Source organism: Periplaneta americana, chromosome 11, assembly GCF_040183065.1.
Source record: "Periplaneta americana isolate PAMFEO1 chromosome 11, P.americana_PAMFEO1_priV1, whole genome shotgun sequence".
NCBI classification, from domain to species: Eukaryota; Metazoa; Arthropoda; class Insecta; order Blattodea; family Blattidae; genus Periplaneta; species Periplaneta americana.
This window is the reverse complement of record NC_091127.1, coordinates 172350281-172365881: the sequence shown is the minus strand read 5'-3', so window position 1 is coordinate 172365881 and position 15601 is coordinate 172350281.

Sequence of the window (15601 nt, the reverse complement as noted above, 5' to 3'; positions counted from 1 at the left end):
AGTTATATTACCGGTAGTTTATTTCTTTCAATCAAAATACATCTTGTATTTCTACATTTTTAAACCTAAATCCCATGTCTCGAATCACTTTCCGTAGCGTTTCTCTCCAACCTTGGAAATTATTGCTTCTCGCGCAACCTTCAGTAATTTCTTCAATGTTGGAACTTCTTTCTGCACGGTATAAAATTTTTGTATCTTCTTAAAATACATCGGTTCATATCATCTAGAGGAATTAAAGGTTCCCTTGGTCTGTTCTTCCCTGGTGATTCTAGCTTTTCATCTCCTGCCTACAGAAATTACATAAAAATGTTGTATTATATCAGTATTAGTTAAGTAAGTAATTTTAATACGTAATCAATTGAAATAAAATAAGCCTTATCTGTGATATCAGTTGCTCTTTTCGTTTCCTGATTTATAGGAAACAGATATTGACCTGTTTGTTTCTCTTCATCGCAAAATGCTATTACATACTTGCTTAATAATATTTGTTTCACCACTTCGTGCTACAGTGTTCATGTTGAATTGACAACACTGGATTGCAAGTGCAAATAAACTGTCCCGCAAGAAGGCTCAAAATTGTGAGTAATGGGGGAGAGAAAGGGAGAGAGATAGAAGAGAGAGAGAGGAATTCAGGGAGAGAAATGAATTACCGAGGCTGAGAAGGAATTAGGGTTCAGTTCACATATCTTACGGGGGCACAGATCCGATGGTCCGACAATACCTACCTCACATCTCCCTTTCTAGCTACAATGTTGCAAGCTGGTCGCATCGCTCAGTGGCTTCAAATTAGTGGTTTTTAAATTAAATTTATACGAAAACTGTTCACGCTATTGAAATACACCAGAGGGATAAATGATTATTTATTCGATTTTCTATCGATATGGACAAAAAACACGATCCTACTCGAAATAGTTGCCGAATAAGATGGTGTTAAATATTTGAGGGGGTGGGGAACTTTTTTTTCTGAGGAAAGTATGGACTTCCCACCAATATGGTATTATACTTTTTTGTTACATACATCATGAGTATTCACTCTAAAAATCTGCACGGTTATTTCACTTCCACTCTGTAAATTCAGAACGTTACGTCTGGTTGTGGCGGCACTATTTATTAATTGCTTGTTTTTATGTTACAGGTAAGTGGGAGCACGAAGCGATTTTATTCACTGTACCAAGGATTTTGGCACTGAAAAGGAACAGTACAGGTATGTCTGGTTTGAAATCAGTTGCTAGTAATGCAGTGACGGTCGCTTCTGACCTTCAGCCTTTTATGAATATTTTAGTGCGTAGCGCATTCTAGCAGTTCTCACTCTCGTTGCGGAGATTTCTGAAACGTTGTGGGCGGAAACTGAAGTTTCTGAGGGAAGCTGGCGTTCTATAGACATTAGCAACGTTCAGATTCGAGTTAAAACGACTTGCACATCGTTGCTTTTTTGTACATAGTAGTAACTTTCAAGGAATATCACTTTTGTTGATGTCGTACAAAATTTTGTCGATTATCCTTTTGACAAGATTAACTCCATATGTAGATGAAATTATTGGGGATCATCAGTGGTGGTTTTAGGCGTAATAGATCGACTATTGATCAGATATTTTGTATCCGACAGATATTGGAGAAAAAATGGGAGTATAAGGGTACAGTACATCAGTTATTCATAGATTTAAAAAAGGCGTATGACTCGGTTAACAGAGAGGTTTTTTATAATATTCTTATTGAATTTGGTATTCCCAAGAAACTAATTCGATTAATTAAAATGTGTCTCAGTGAAACTTACAGCAGAGTCCGTATAGGTCAGTTTCTATCTGACGCTTTTCCAATTCACTGCGGGCTAAAGCAGGGAGATGCACTATCACCTTTACTTTTTAACTTCGCTCTAGAATATGCCATTAGGAAAGTTCAGGATAACACAGAGGGTTTGGAATTGAACGGGTTACATCAGCTTCTTGTCTATGCGGATGACGTGAATATGTTAGGAGAAAATCCACAAACGATTAGGGAAAACGTGGAAATTCTAGTTAGAGCAAGTAAAGCGATAGGGTTGGAAGTAAATCCCGAAAAGACTAAGTATATGATTATGTCTCGTGACCAGAATATTGTACGACATGGAACTATAAAATTGGAGATTTATCCTTCGAAGAGGTGGAAAAATTCAGATATCTTGGAGCAACAGTAACAAATATAATTGACACTCGGGAGGAAATTAAACGCAGAATAAATATGGGAAATGCGTGTTATTATTCGGTTGAGAAGCTTTTGTCATCTAGTCTTCTGTCAAAAAATTTGAAAGTTAGAATTTATAAAACAGTTATATTACCGTTTCTCCTGTATGGTTATGAAACTTGGACTCTCACTTTGAGAGAGTAACAGAGATTAAGGGTGTTCAAGAATAAAGTTCTTAGGAAAATATTTGGGGCTAAGGGGGATGAAGTTACAGAAGAATGGAGAAAGCTACAAAACGCAGAGCTGCACGCATTGTATTCTTCATATAATTAGGAAAATTAAATCCAGACGTTTGAGATGGGCAGGGCATGTAGCACGTATGGGCGAATCCAGAAATACATATAGAGAGTTAGTTGGGAGGCCGGAGGGAAAAAGACCTTTGGGGAGGCCGAGATGTAGATGGGAAGATAATATTAAAATGGATTTGAGGGAGGTGGGATATGATGGTAGAGACTGGATTAATCTTGCTCAGGATAGGGACCAATGGCGGGCTTATGTGAGGGCGGCAATGAACCTCCGGGTTCCTTAAAAGTCAGTAAGTAAGTAGTATTACTGCAGTATTATCATTTTGAGCTGAGATAATTATATGTAAAACAAGTACAAATGTATACAAATATAAATCAGAGCTCTACAAATGCCCGGTACAAACATTTGGGTAGTAATTTTGCCATGAAGTAACGTTACCTTTTATCGTTTAATTTATTATAGAGGATATTTATTTTTATTTGTTTTTAAAGTCATATTTTGTTCTTTGTGTATCGAGTAAAAATAAATGGGATAAAAGTAAAAAACACATTTCCAAACAAAATAATAAACGTGTTCAACATTTATAGGCAACTGATTGCTGGTCTGTGAATTGCGACGGTCCACACATTGCTATAAAAGGAATGTAATAATGAAGAAAGCAAAGATCAACATTCAAAGTAAATTTCAGATTTGAGACAAGCACGGCAGTCGACTCACAACTGAAGTCACATCGCTGTCTGCATGCTGGATGCGATCACATACTTTGGAGACCATATGACATATGACATCTCGTGATACTATCGCTTAACTTTGAAAAATAAAATAGTTGCCGTGATTCACGCAGTACATAATTAATTTTCCGAAATGGGGCTAGAGATATAATGCGTTACTTACTTACTTACTTACTTGCAAATGGCTTTTAAAGAACCCGCCCTCGTACAAGTCCGTCATCGGTCGCTATCCTGAACAAAATTAATCCAGTCTCTACCATCATGTCCCACCTCCCTCAAATTCATTTTAATATTACCCTTGCATATACGGCTCGGCCTCCCAAAATATGTTTTTCCCTCAGGTATTCAAACTAACACCACAGTCTAGTATATACAGTCACGAAGCTCAATACGTAGTAAATATGCATCCATAGATAGTAGCTGACCACTACTCTCTTTCCAGCTAAAGATTGAAGTAAATGTAAATAAATGCACGTGGCTTAATGGTTCCTGATTGGCTACTTAACGCACAACGCCTCCAAGCGCATGCTTGTCATCTTCTTCCTCACATTAAAATAGTTCCTTGTAAAATAATAAAATGCATAATATACATGGAATATGGGTAAATTAAACATGGTTATAAGAACACTTTCTTACGATTTAAACAATATGTTTATATTAGTAGTTTCAGATATTGCATGATAAATCATTGTAACGTATATTATGGCAACGCGCATGCGTAATAGACATTGAGTTCCTCCCAAGGTGACCTGCAGCTTCACAGAGCACATCAGAACAGCTGATAACACAATGCGAGATTCAGTGTTGCCAACATTAAAGAAATGTTTATAGAATTAAAGAAATTTTCCGCTCTTCAAAGAATAACATGTAATTACCAATCTACAGAAAAAGAAAATCCACTATTCCCAGTAGAGAAATAATGAACTCTTCCATGTCAACGCGCATATACCTAACTAATGAAAATTTTTCGATATCCCTATGTTTTTGAATCACCGTGTCAGCACAAAATTCGTCTCCCCCCTGCCTCTAGCGCGTGTGCTTTTCGAGAACGATCACATGAGAGATGCATGCCTTGATCACGTGAAAAATGCCTTTGTGAATCCCCGACTTCGTCTTTCTCGCACCATCTGAGGTCGAGGTCAACGTCTCAATCGCAACAGTTTGTTCGTGGCAGACGACAGTGATTTTTGTATTGTATTGCAGTAGCCTATTGTTAAATCAGTCAGTACACGAAGCGTGTGTTATAGTGTTGTGGTTGTGTCGGATATGGAGGGTGGTTGTGTCGGATATGGAGGGAATAGAGCCGCTATCAAGAAACGTTTAATGGTATACGAGTTCACACACTGACGTAAGTAGAATCTAATAATTATATTAATAACATTTTAACGTTATTAAAATCATGCAAGTCTTGTTATTAACCATCTGTGAGCATTTTCCGGGTTAGTTTAATGAATGTGTTGAAATGTCTGCAATATATCAGATGATGGCTGCCCTGCGTGTTCACTTGCTGAAAATAATGCGCCCTGGTGGCTGCTTTGGTAACTAGCTTGCGATTGCGGAGTAATACATTTCGGTTTTGTTTACATCTACTTCAATCTTTAGATGGAAATAGTAGAGGATCGCTAATATCGCCTCATTACAGACAATGCGAAATAGTACTGGCACAGTCTTTTGTTCCTAGCACCCTCACAATCAAACTTCGTGACTGTTATGTAATACTAGACTGTGCTAACACTCTATATGCATTTCTGGATTCTCTCATACGTGCTACATGCCCTGCCCATCTCAAACGTCTGGATTTAATGTTCCTAATTATGTCAGTTGAAGACTACAATGCGTGCAGTTCTGCGTTGTGAAACTTGTCCATTCTCCTGTAACTTCATCCCTCATAGCCCCAAATATTTTCCTAAGCACCTTATTCTCGAACAACCTTAATCTCTGTTCCTCTCTCAAATTGAGAGTCCAAGTTTCACAACCATACAGAATAACCGGTAATATAACGTTTAATAAATTCTAACTTTAATTTTTTTTTAAAGGAGACTGGATGACAAAAGCTTCTCAAACGAATAATAGCCGGCATTTTCCATATTATTCTGCGTTTAATTTCCTCTGGAGTGTCATTTATATTTGTTACTGTTGCTCCAAGGTATTTGAATTTTTCCACTTTTTCGAAGGCTAGCTAAATTACCAATTTTTTTAAATTTCCATTTCGTACTATGTTCTGGTCAGGAGACATAATCATATACTTTGGTTTTTTCGGGGTTCTGGGACTATATTACCTACATAATTTAATTTTTTTTCCATCTTATTTAAGAAACGAAATAAAAAAGAAGGAAAAGCGATTTCAAATAGGCTACTAATTTGTCATTATGTGTTCTGATTTCAAATAGGAAACCAGTATTTCATTAAAATTACTAGCTGTACCCGTGCGCTCCGCTGCACTTGTTAGAAATAAATATAAGGTAATTACATAATTAAAATAGGACATACGGTCCAGGGAACATTCGTGTTTGATAGAAGGATAGATCGTTTAATATGTTACTTAATTTAAATTGTATTTAAATAATTAAAATGCGATCATTTTGGTCCAGAGACCACTCATTTAGTGCAATGATAATTCCTTTAACATATTTCTTAATTGTTATTACATGCAAATAATTAAAATATGATCATTTGGTTCAGAGAACATCCGTTTTTGGTGCAATTTGGTCCCATCAAAATTTTGTTTGGAATGAAACGTATCGGAAAATCATTTTAAAGAAACTTTTGTTATGCAATATTTTTCACAAAAATTAATAATAAGGGATATGTTTCGATTTATTTAATTCAAGCCGTCTTATAACCTCTCTTTTAAATAACGTATTTTGAATGCCATAGAGCCTAAAATCTAAGTTACAACGAACTTAATCTATATTTCAATTTTGATATAAATCGGTTCAGCCATTATCGTGTGAAAAGGTAACAAATATCCAGACAGACAGACAGACATACAAACAAAAATGTCAAAAAAGCGATTTTAGGTGTCAGGATGGTTAATTATACAGGTTAACATCAATTATTTTTGGAAAATCGAAAATTACCAGAAAAATGTTGGCTTCAGATTTATTATTAGTATAGATTACATTTGTTTCTCGATCTGTACACATTTCTCGTATACGTTGAGTTGCGGTTACTTTTTTAATTTTTATTTTAGTAGGTTATTTTACGACGCTTTATCAACATCTTAGGTTATTTAGCGTCTGAATGAGATGAAGGTGATAACACCGGTGAAACGAGTCCGGGGTCCAACACCGAAAGTTACCCAGCATTTGCTCATATTGGGTTGAGGGAAAACCACGGAAAAAACCTCAACCAGGTAACTTGCCCCGACCGGGAATCGAACCCGGGCCACCTGGTTTCGCGGCTAGACGTGCTAACCGTTACTCCACAAGTGTGGACTTGCTGTTACTTATGTGTTAATTCAGTAGTTTATGAAAAATTCTTGTACAAGTAAAGACACAATGTAAGCCTTAAAACCACTTTTTTTGGTAACAGTAATGCCAAAAACATGTATTTATGCGCATATCGTTAGTAGTTTCTGAAGATAAAAAAAAAAGGAGGAGGAGGAAAAGCACGAAAACTTATTCTATAAAAATTTTAATGTATAAAGTAACGAAAAGCAGGATATCATGTAAATCCGGTTTCTAGTCGTCATAACAGCCATATCATCGCATGATACAGTATTTTGAGACTTAGTTTTGGATATTTTTGAACTTGCACAAGCTGTCCCTGTTCGTCTCTTTTTCAACTCGTGTGGTGTTGTTCTACGCGCATTCACGCATAACGCATTTCTGGCGCTGTGCGTTTGTTTCCTTCGTCGTTTCACGCCCGCTGATACGAAAAGACAATAAACTGCGGTAATTATATTTCAGGCGGGTGAGCGCAAACGTATGACTGATACGAGATATGTCAAATTTTCCTTTCTTGACTGACAGTAAGGGAGAGATTTAAATGAACTAGGCTCTTTCAACGGAGGTCTTGTTAGCAACTAAGCTACCTATAGTGACGTGATAAGCTGCAACATTAATTATTCTTGTTACAACGCACAATAAAATGCTCTCGAGTTACATGGGAAATTTCTTGTACGATCTTAAACTTTGTACCTCGTTTTACACCACATTCAAACATGCACTACTGATATGATTGCATTTTCATGTTTAAATGTGGTGTAAAACGAGGTACAAAGTTCTCGAGAATTCTATTGTATGTGTATAATCAACATGAAAGATGTAGAGGTGTTATTTGTCAGCTTATGAAAGGGTATAATTCGGGAAAGAGACACAAGTGCACTTTTATTTGTTTAGGCTTTGAATCTGTGAAATTTCTAACTTCTACATTTTTACACCAATTAATGTGAAACGTCTACCACATATTTATTACAACGTGGACATGCAACTCACAAATTTTCACTTTGATATTCGAATTATTTTGCATATAACTAATTTAATACTGAATTATAATTGTCCCAATTTCCAATGTTTGTAGAATTTTTCTCTAAATTTATATTTAATTTATTCCCGATTAACGTATGTAAAATATAACACATGCTTTTCATATTTTTCCCAATTACTTTTTGAGAAAAAAAAATATTTATCCTCTCAGTTGTTCTTACTATGATGTAGCGAAGTACATATGGAGTTTCAGTGCACTAATTCTGCGTTCTCATATGATGAAGAGTCGGTAGAACGGAGAAAAATTCTCTCCGGTGCCGGGACTCGGACCCGGGCTTCCAGCTTTACGTGTTGGCTCTCTATCCAATAAGCCACACCGGATTCAGGTTTCGATGCTGTATTGAATCCCTCTTTTTTTAAGTTCTGCCTACTGTGTTCCCCTTTCTTGTTAATTTTTCATTTTTTTTTTAACTTACCACATTCTCAACACATGGTGATTTGAATACTTTCAATAGCAAAAGAAAATGCATGTCAGTTTACTTCACATGCTTTTGTGGATTTCAGTGCAAAATTTCACTGATATTGGAGAAAAACTGCGTTCATTAGAGCATTCTGAATGTTACGATACGTTGAAAATTGGAAAATCGAGAAAAAGAGTATCAAAGTACATCATGTATGTGATAGGCGTACTATTATCGATATCCTTCTTTCCTATATAGGTTTACTACACATATTTTTCTCCTACATAGCACCACAAAATTAAGAACTGAATAAAAAGTAAAATTAGTTACAATGAAGAACAAAGTCTCAGAATGACAGCTGAGTGTGAGTTTAAAGGGCACGCGTTGATCCTTTTAAATTCGTCCCGAGGGGCTTAAATTGTCATAGGGCAAAAGTAAGCACACATTTAGAAAATTGAAACACTGTTTTATATTTTAGAGTTAAAAACAAATTTTCCAATTTTTATGTTCCCCCCCCCCCTTCCGTTATTTTCACCGATCCATAGTCTTAATATATTATACAGGGTATTTAAAAACACGGGCATAATTTCAGGTATGTATTTCCCACATGTAGACAATCAAAATAGTTCATTACAACATGTGTCCGGAAATGCTTTATTTCCGAGTTATGGCCTTCACAACATTGAAATTCACCGGAACATTTTCCTTTCCGCAGGTCGTTGAAAACCTACGTGCAACTGTTCCATCTCATCACCAGGTGCGGTTCTCCCTCAACATGTGGGCCGGTATCATTGGTGATCGATTAGTTGGACCCCATGTACTTGTAAACAGACTTACGGGGCAGGCGTACACAAACTTCCTGGAAAACACCATACCTCATGTTTTAGAAGACACTCCACTGATCAATCGTCAACACATTCACTTCTTGCATGATGGCGCTCCTGCACACTTCAGTCGTACGGCTCGCCGGTACTTGGATCGAAGGTTTCCTGATCGATGGATAGGTAGAGGTGGCCCAATTGCTTGGCCTCCACGCTCACCTGATCTGAACCCTCTCGATTTCTACTTGTGGGGCCATTTAAAATCATTGGTTTATTCGTCTTCGGTGCCTGATTTGGAATCCCTTCGGAATCGAATTGTGGCATGTTCTGAGGACATACGCAATACTCCTGGAGTTTGGGACCGTGTTCGCAGGTCAATGAGACATCGATGTGAGGTCTGTATTCAAGCAGGAGGTGGACATTTTGAACATCTTCTGTAATGACAACGACCTGCGGAAAGAAAAACGTTCCGATAAATTTCAATGTTGTGAAGGCCAAAACTCGGAAATGAAGCATTTCCGGACACATGTTGTAATGAACTATTTTGATTGTCTACATGTGGGTAATACGCACCTGAAATTATGCCCCGTATTTTTGAAACACCCTGTATATTAATTGAAGCCTTCAACTTCGTCATTTGTTGAGAATAGGTAATGTGATGAAATTATTGTGAAACTTGATTGGCGGAATTTTTAACTGAGCTCTCCGATTTTTCTGCCACGATATTATCCCTGTTTTGGTCACCGGCATAGCTCAGGCGGTAGCGTGTTTGCCTGCTGTTTCGGAGTTGCTTTTTGTAGTAGGTTCGGCTTATTACCTGCTTGCGTTTTCTCTGTGTCAAGTAATAACAACCAATCCTCGGCCGCATCTCGCTATCATAAGTTACATCGACGTTAAATAGCTAGCAGTTGATACAGCGTCGTTAACTAACTTGCTAAAAATATCCCTGTTTTGGGGCAGGGATTAGAGACAACTCGTAATATCTGAACGAATGAAGCCTGGCATGAAATCTGTCCAGTGTTCCGCATCTGTCTGTATTGACTGGAATTATTTACTGTACTTCTTTACTCTCAAAGGTTTACATCTTCATTCTCCGCAGTTCAATCCGCGGCGTTTCCGGCTACAAATTGCGCAGACCCGGATTTCGTTCCTGTCTGGGAAGATGAGATTTATCTCCCTTTCAAAAGGAATGGAGGATCTTTGTCTTCATCCTGCGACATCGCTCTGAATTGACCGCGTGATCAGCGAATCATTCTGCTCGTGATGGATACTGACTGGTTCCTGCACCTCGCAAGCCCAGCTTGCACACATTCTATGCATTTCTGATTCACCAGTACGTCCTACATGCCCTGCCCATCTCAAACGTTTGGATTTAATGTTCCTAATTATGTCAGCTGAAAAACACAATGCGTGCAGTTCTTTGTTGTGTAACTTCCTCCATTATCCTGTAACTACATCCCTCTTAGCCCCAAATATTTTCCTAAGCACCTTATTCTCAAACACCCTTAACCTATGTTCCTCTCTCAAAGTGAGAGTCCAAGTTTCACAACCATACAGAACAACCGGTAATATAACCGTTTTATAAATTCTAACTTTCAGATTTTTTGACAGGAGACTGGATGATAAAAGCTTCTCAACCGAATAATAACAGGCATTTCCCATATTTCTTCTGTATTTAATTTCCTCCCGAGTATCATTTATATTTGTTACTTTTGCTCCCAGGTACTCTTTATTCATTTGTAAAATAATATATAACTTCTTCAATGTTCAAATATTAATAAAAAAATAAAACTGCTTTACGTATAATTTTCTAACAACAAAACACGCCAGGAATATTCGAACGTGTATATGAGGATACGTGCTGATGCCTGCCTTATCATGAACGGTGATCATCAGGCTTAGAGACTTTAGACCCGATAGATGAAAACAGTGCGATTTCAAGTTGGATAGCTGGACTGTAGTGGGTGGGGGCAGCGATGGTAGCGACCTACCTGTCATCCCATGTGCTTTATTTACTCAATCATACTCGTAAGGCAGGGAGAGGAGGTACTGTTCTGACAATAAAAACAGTCCCGTACACCTAGTTCACTTTATCAGAAGAGAGGACAGGAGATAGCTAGTAGTCTAGTTTTGATCTGTGCGTCTATGTGATTAGTCTAAGAATGTATGCGATATTCTGTGACATAAAAGACATGCTAGCAGGGAAGAAGTCTACGGACACTGCTGGGGTAGCGAAGATACATTTCAATGATTTAGTGTTTTTTTTTCGTTTTGCATTCATTACATCATCCACACCTGTGGAGTAACGGTTAGCGCGTCTGGCCGCGAAACCAGGTGGCCCGGAATCGATTCCTGGTCGGGGCAAGTTACCTGGTTGAGGTTTTTTCCGGGCTTTTCCCCTCAACCCAATATGAACAAATGCTTGATAACTTTCTGTGCCGGACCCAGGACTCATTTCAGAATGTGTGTTGTAGTAGGCTACATTGTAACAGTACCATGTACTTCATAAGTTGTATATGTTGTGTACCGTACAATTATTATGTATGTTGAGTAAGTATTGCACTTGTGCTTATGATAGAAGCCGAAAGGAAATGCATATTAATTAATTTTGAAAATTTCGCATGATAGGTTTTTTATTTTAATCTATGTAAAGATTAATTTTTGGTCCTATAGGATTTTTCTCCTCTAACAATCATTTTATTTTAATGTTTGATAAATTAGTTGCCTTTTTTTGGAACGTCACTGTACAGTACCAGCAGACTGGACTGAACTTGGTTTCGTGTACACATGTCTCTTCTTCTGCCGACTCCAACACAATGAAAAAGCTGCCTATAGTACGGACGTAGTAAACTTATTCTATCGGGTCCAAAATCTCGATGTCTGGTGATCATGTTGAGAATTTGTTATAAGCTCTCTTCATCCAGTGCATATCGGATGTTATGTTACCCCAGAACCCCTATACCACGACACATAATAAACCCCCATGGATTTTCGGAAGCAGCTGGTGTTCGAGCCAATGTTTATTAGGCGTTTTTACTTCGATTCTTCTCTGCTCATCTCTGCAGTTCGCACCTACACTAATGATTCTTATTTAATTACATAAACGGAACAATAAGAAGAATCCTGAAATCAAAAGCTAGAAAAGATATATTGTTAAAATTTTATAAGGTGATATCAGTGCCCAGTTTACTATACTTACTTACTTACTGGCTTTTAAGGAACCCGGAGGTTCATTGCTGCTCTCACATAAGCCCGCCATTGGTCCCTATCCTGAGCAAGATTAATCCTGTCTCTACCATCGTATCCTACCTCCCTCAAGTCCATTTTAATATTATCTTCCCATCTACGTCTCGGCCTCCCCAAAGGTCTTTTTCCCCTCCCGCTTTCCAACTGACACACTATATGCATTTCTGGATTCGCCCATACGTGCTACATGCCCTGCCCATCTCAAACGTATGGATTTAATGTTCCTAATTATGTCAGGTGAAGAATACAATGCGTGCAGTTCTGCGTTGTGTTACTTCCTCCATTCTCCTGTAACTTCATCTCTCTTAGCCTCATATATTTTCCTAAGTATCTTATTCTCCAATACCCTTAACCTTTATTTCTCTCTCAAAGTGAGAGTCCAAGTTTCACAACCATACAGAACAACCGGTAATATAACTGTTTTATAAATTCTAACTTTCAGCATTTCTGAGAGCAGACTGGACGACAATAACTTCTCAACCGAATAATAACAGGCATTTCCCATATTTATTCTGCGTTTAATTTCCTCCCGAGTGTCATTTATGTTATTGTTGCTCCAAGTACTGAAAACCATGAGAAAGAGATTGCATATTAATTTTTTTATTTCGTTGTTTCAGTTAATTCTGTGTTGTTTAGTAATGCATGTCATTTCAGATATCACTGTGTTCTTGATTACATTTAATCAGTTTGTAAAAAAATCGCTTCTCATCTCTTCCAGTTTCTCTTAGCGGTTATGTTAATAGCTTCTGTGTGAGCCACATATTTGAACAGATATTGTCATTACTTCATCCAACGTGATAACTGATAACACTATCTTATCCAACGTTTTCATGTAGGTGCTCGTTATTGTGCCTAATATTCGTTGTTTCTTTCCTGTTTATCTCTAGTATTCATAGATTATAAATGAAAGAAATCGTAGTCAATGTATCAGAGTTTGTCCGATGTTTGAGTTTGTATTATTTAGTCACCATTATTGATTTTAGCCATCAGAACCCATTGCTTCAGTTTTATTTCTATGAATTATTGGAATTATTGAGCTAAATCGTCTCACAGTTCTATGTAGATCACGTACGTAATCTTTGTAGATTTATTTTCTGTGTCGACTTTCTTAAATACTCCTTTTCTTTAAGCGTGTCTTAATTTAAATACGTTGGTCTTTCAGTGTCTAAAGAAATAAATAACTATAACAAAGTTATTGCTGTACGTATCGATGGCCCAGTTGAAAAGGGAAACAATTTAAAATTTTGGTGAATCTGCATTTTAAAGCTTCGTGTTTCTGTGAAAAATCCAAGGATCATTGATACGACTCCAAATTTTGTTAATATGTTTTGTACATACTATAAGTTTCAAATTAGTGTGTGTTGATTGGATTTTTCACTGCAACATGGAACTTTAAAATTCAATTTTCTCAGTTTGCAATTGAGTACATAAAGAAACCTACTGAGTTTGGGATAAAGTTTTGTGGATTGATGAAAATACAAGCGTTTCTCTTGATTCATCTTAGAAGCAAATGGTTTTAGTTTAGGATTTCCCAGCCCTATTGTATTGTATTGTATTGTATTGTATTGTATTGTATTGTATTGTATTGTATTTATTAACATTCCATGGTATTCATACATGCTTGCAGCTAGAATATGGAACAAGTAAAAAAAAAAAACTTAATACTATTATAAAGTCTTAATTTATAGTCACAGTCTAGATGAAATATATACAGACGAGATTTACAATGTAGTCTACTAGTACAACACAAAGTTTTAGTATCAATTTCATGAAGCGTTATTGAATGTCATGAATTCACCTACAGAATAGAAGACCTGAGAAATTAGGTATTTATTTAATTTGGCCCTAAATAATCTTATATTTTGAGTTTCATTTTTTATATCGATAGGGAGGCTGTTAAAAATTTTTACTGCCATATAACGCACTCCTTTTTGATAGCACGATAGACTTGCCGATGGAGTATGAAAGTCATTTTTTGACGTATTTATGCTATGAACTGTTGAATTAGTTACAAAGTTTTCACGATTACATACGAGGAAGATTATTAATGAAAATATATACTGACAAGCCATGGGCATTATTGTGTAGTTTTTTGAAAATAGTCCTACACAATTCCCTAGATTTGGCACCTACTATTAGTCTAAATACTCTTTTTTAGTAATAGAAATATACCGTAACTATCTGTGGAATTTCCCCAGAATATTATTCCAAAACTCATTACCGAGTGAAAGTATGCAAAGTATATTGTTTTTAAGGTATTGATATTTACTATCTTTTGCATAGATCTAATAGCAAAACAAGCTGAATTTATTTTGGGGGTAATTTATTTAATATGATTTTTCCAATTTAACACATTATCAATTTTTAAGCCAAGAAATTTGTTTGTTGTTGTTTCTGATAGGGATCTATTGTTAATTATTGCGCTACAGATTTGAGAGGTTGAATTTGCACAGGATTTAAATTGAGTACCCTTCCGAACAGTTCTAACATGAACGTCCTTACCTGCATCTTCCTGTAGCTGTGCTGTAATCTCTACTGCAGAAACCATTGAAGTTTTCTTTACTTGATGCACTATTTTCTTCTGTTCCCTTAGGCTTAGTTTCGATGGTCTGCCACTTCTGGATTGATTCTGCACTGTCTTGAACTTCTCGTATTGTTTAACAATGTTGAACACTGTTGTTCAACTTCTTTGTACTGATTCTGCGACATCTGCATAAGTTTTGCCCCGTTAAGTACTATATTTCTGATTCCATGGCTGCTCTTCGTTCCTTTACGTCCCATATTCACTGTAATCGTTACTGATCGAATAATAACAAAGCACACTTTTTCTCTATGAAGAGAAGAATATGTACTGAACAGCACGACACCTACCAAATACAGTACTTTATGTTATTAATTCAAGGGTATTTTTTTCCTAGCCCAAAGGTTGCATCCCAATAGGCCTATTTCTGGCCTAGCAAAAACCAATCATGTGAAAAGGAGAATTTTCTGTGCTATAAGAAGGGAGTTTTAGCATATCCTTTTAGTACAATTACAATAATATGTATGGATTTATTACCGTCAGAATTACTTATCAATAACCAAAATTAAACCATTAGGTTATTACATGAATATGGCATCCTCAGGTCTCATCGAAGCAACGACTCATAACGAACACTTATAATTTTTGGTTTAAATACAATCGTTAAAATGTTTGAAAAAGTTAATATGATAGGCGGTGTAAGCATATGCAATTAAGAACATACGTGTAACATAAAATTTAAAACCATACAAAGTATAGAAAAAACGAACAATGTGCTGATGGTTAAATGTACAATGAGATAATAGTAATAAGCGTTACAAGAGCGGTATGTTGACGTTTTCATGGTCGAGGAAAAGATTGAAAAAGCGAAACGTAGTTGAGCTTTTTTAACTTCCGAGAACATGAAAACAAACATACCGCTCGT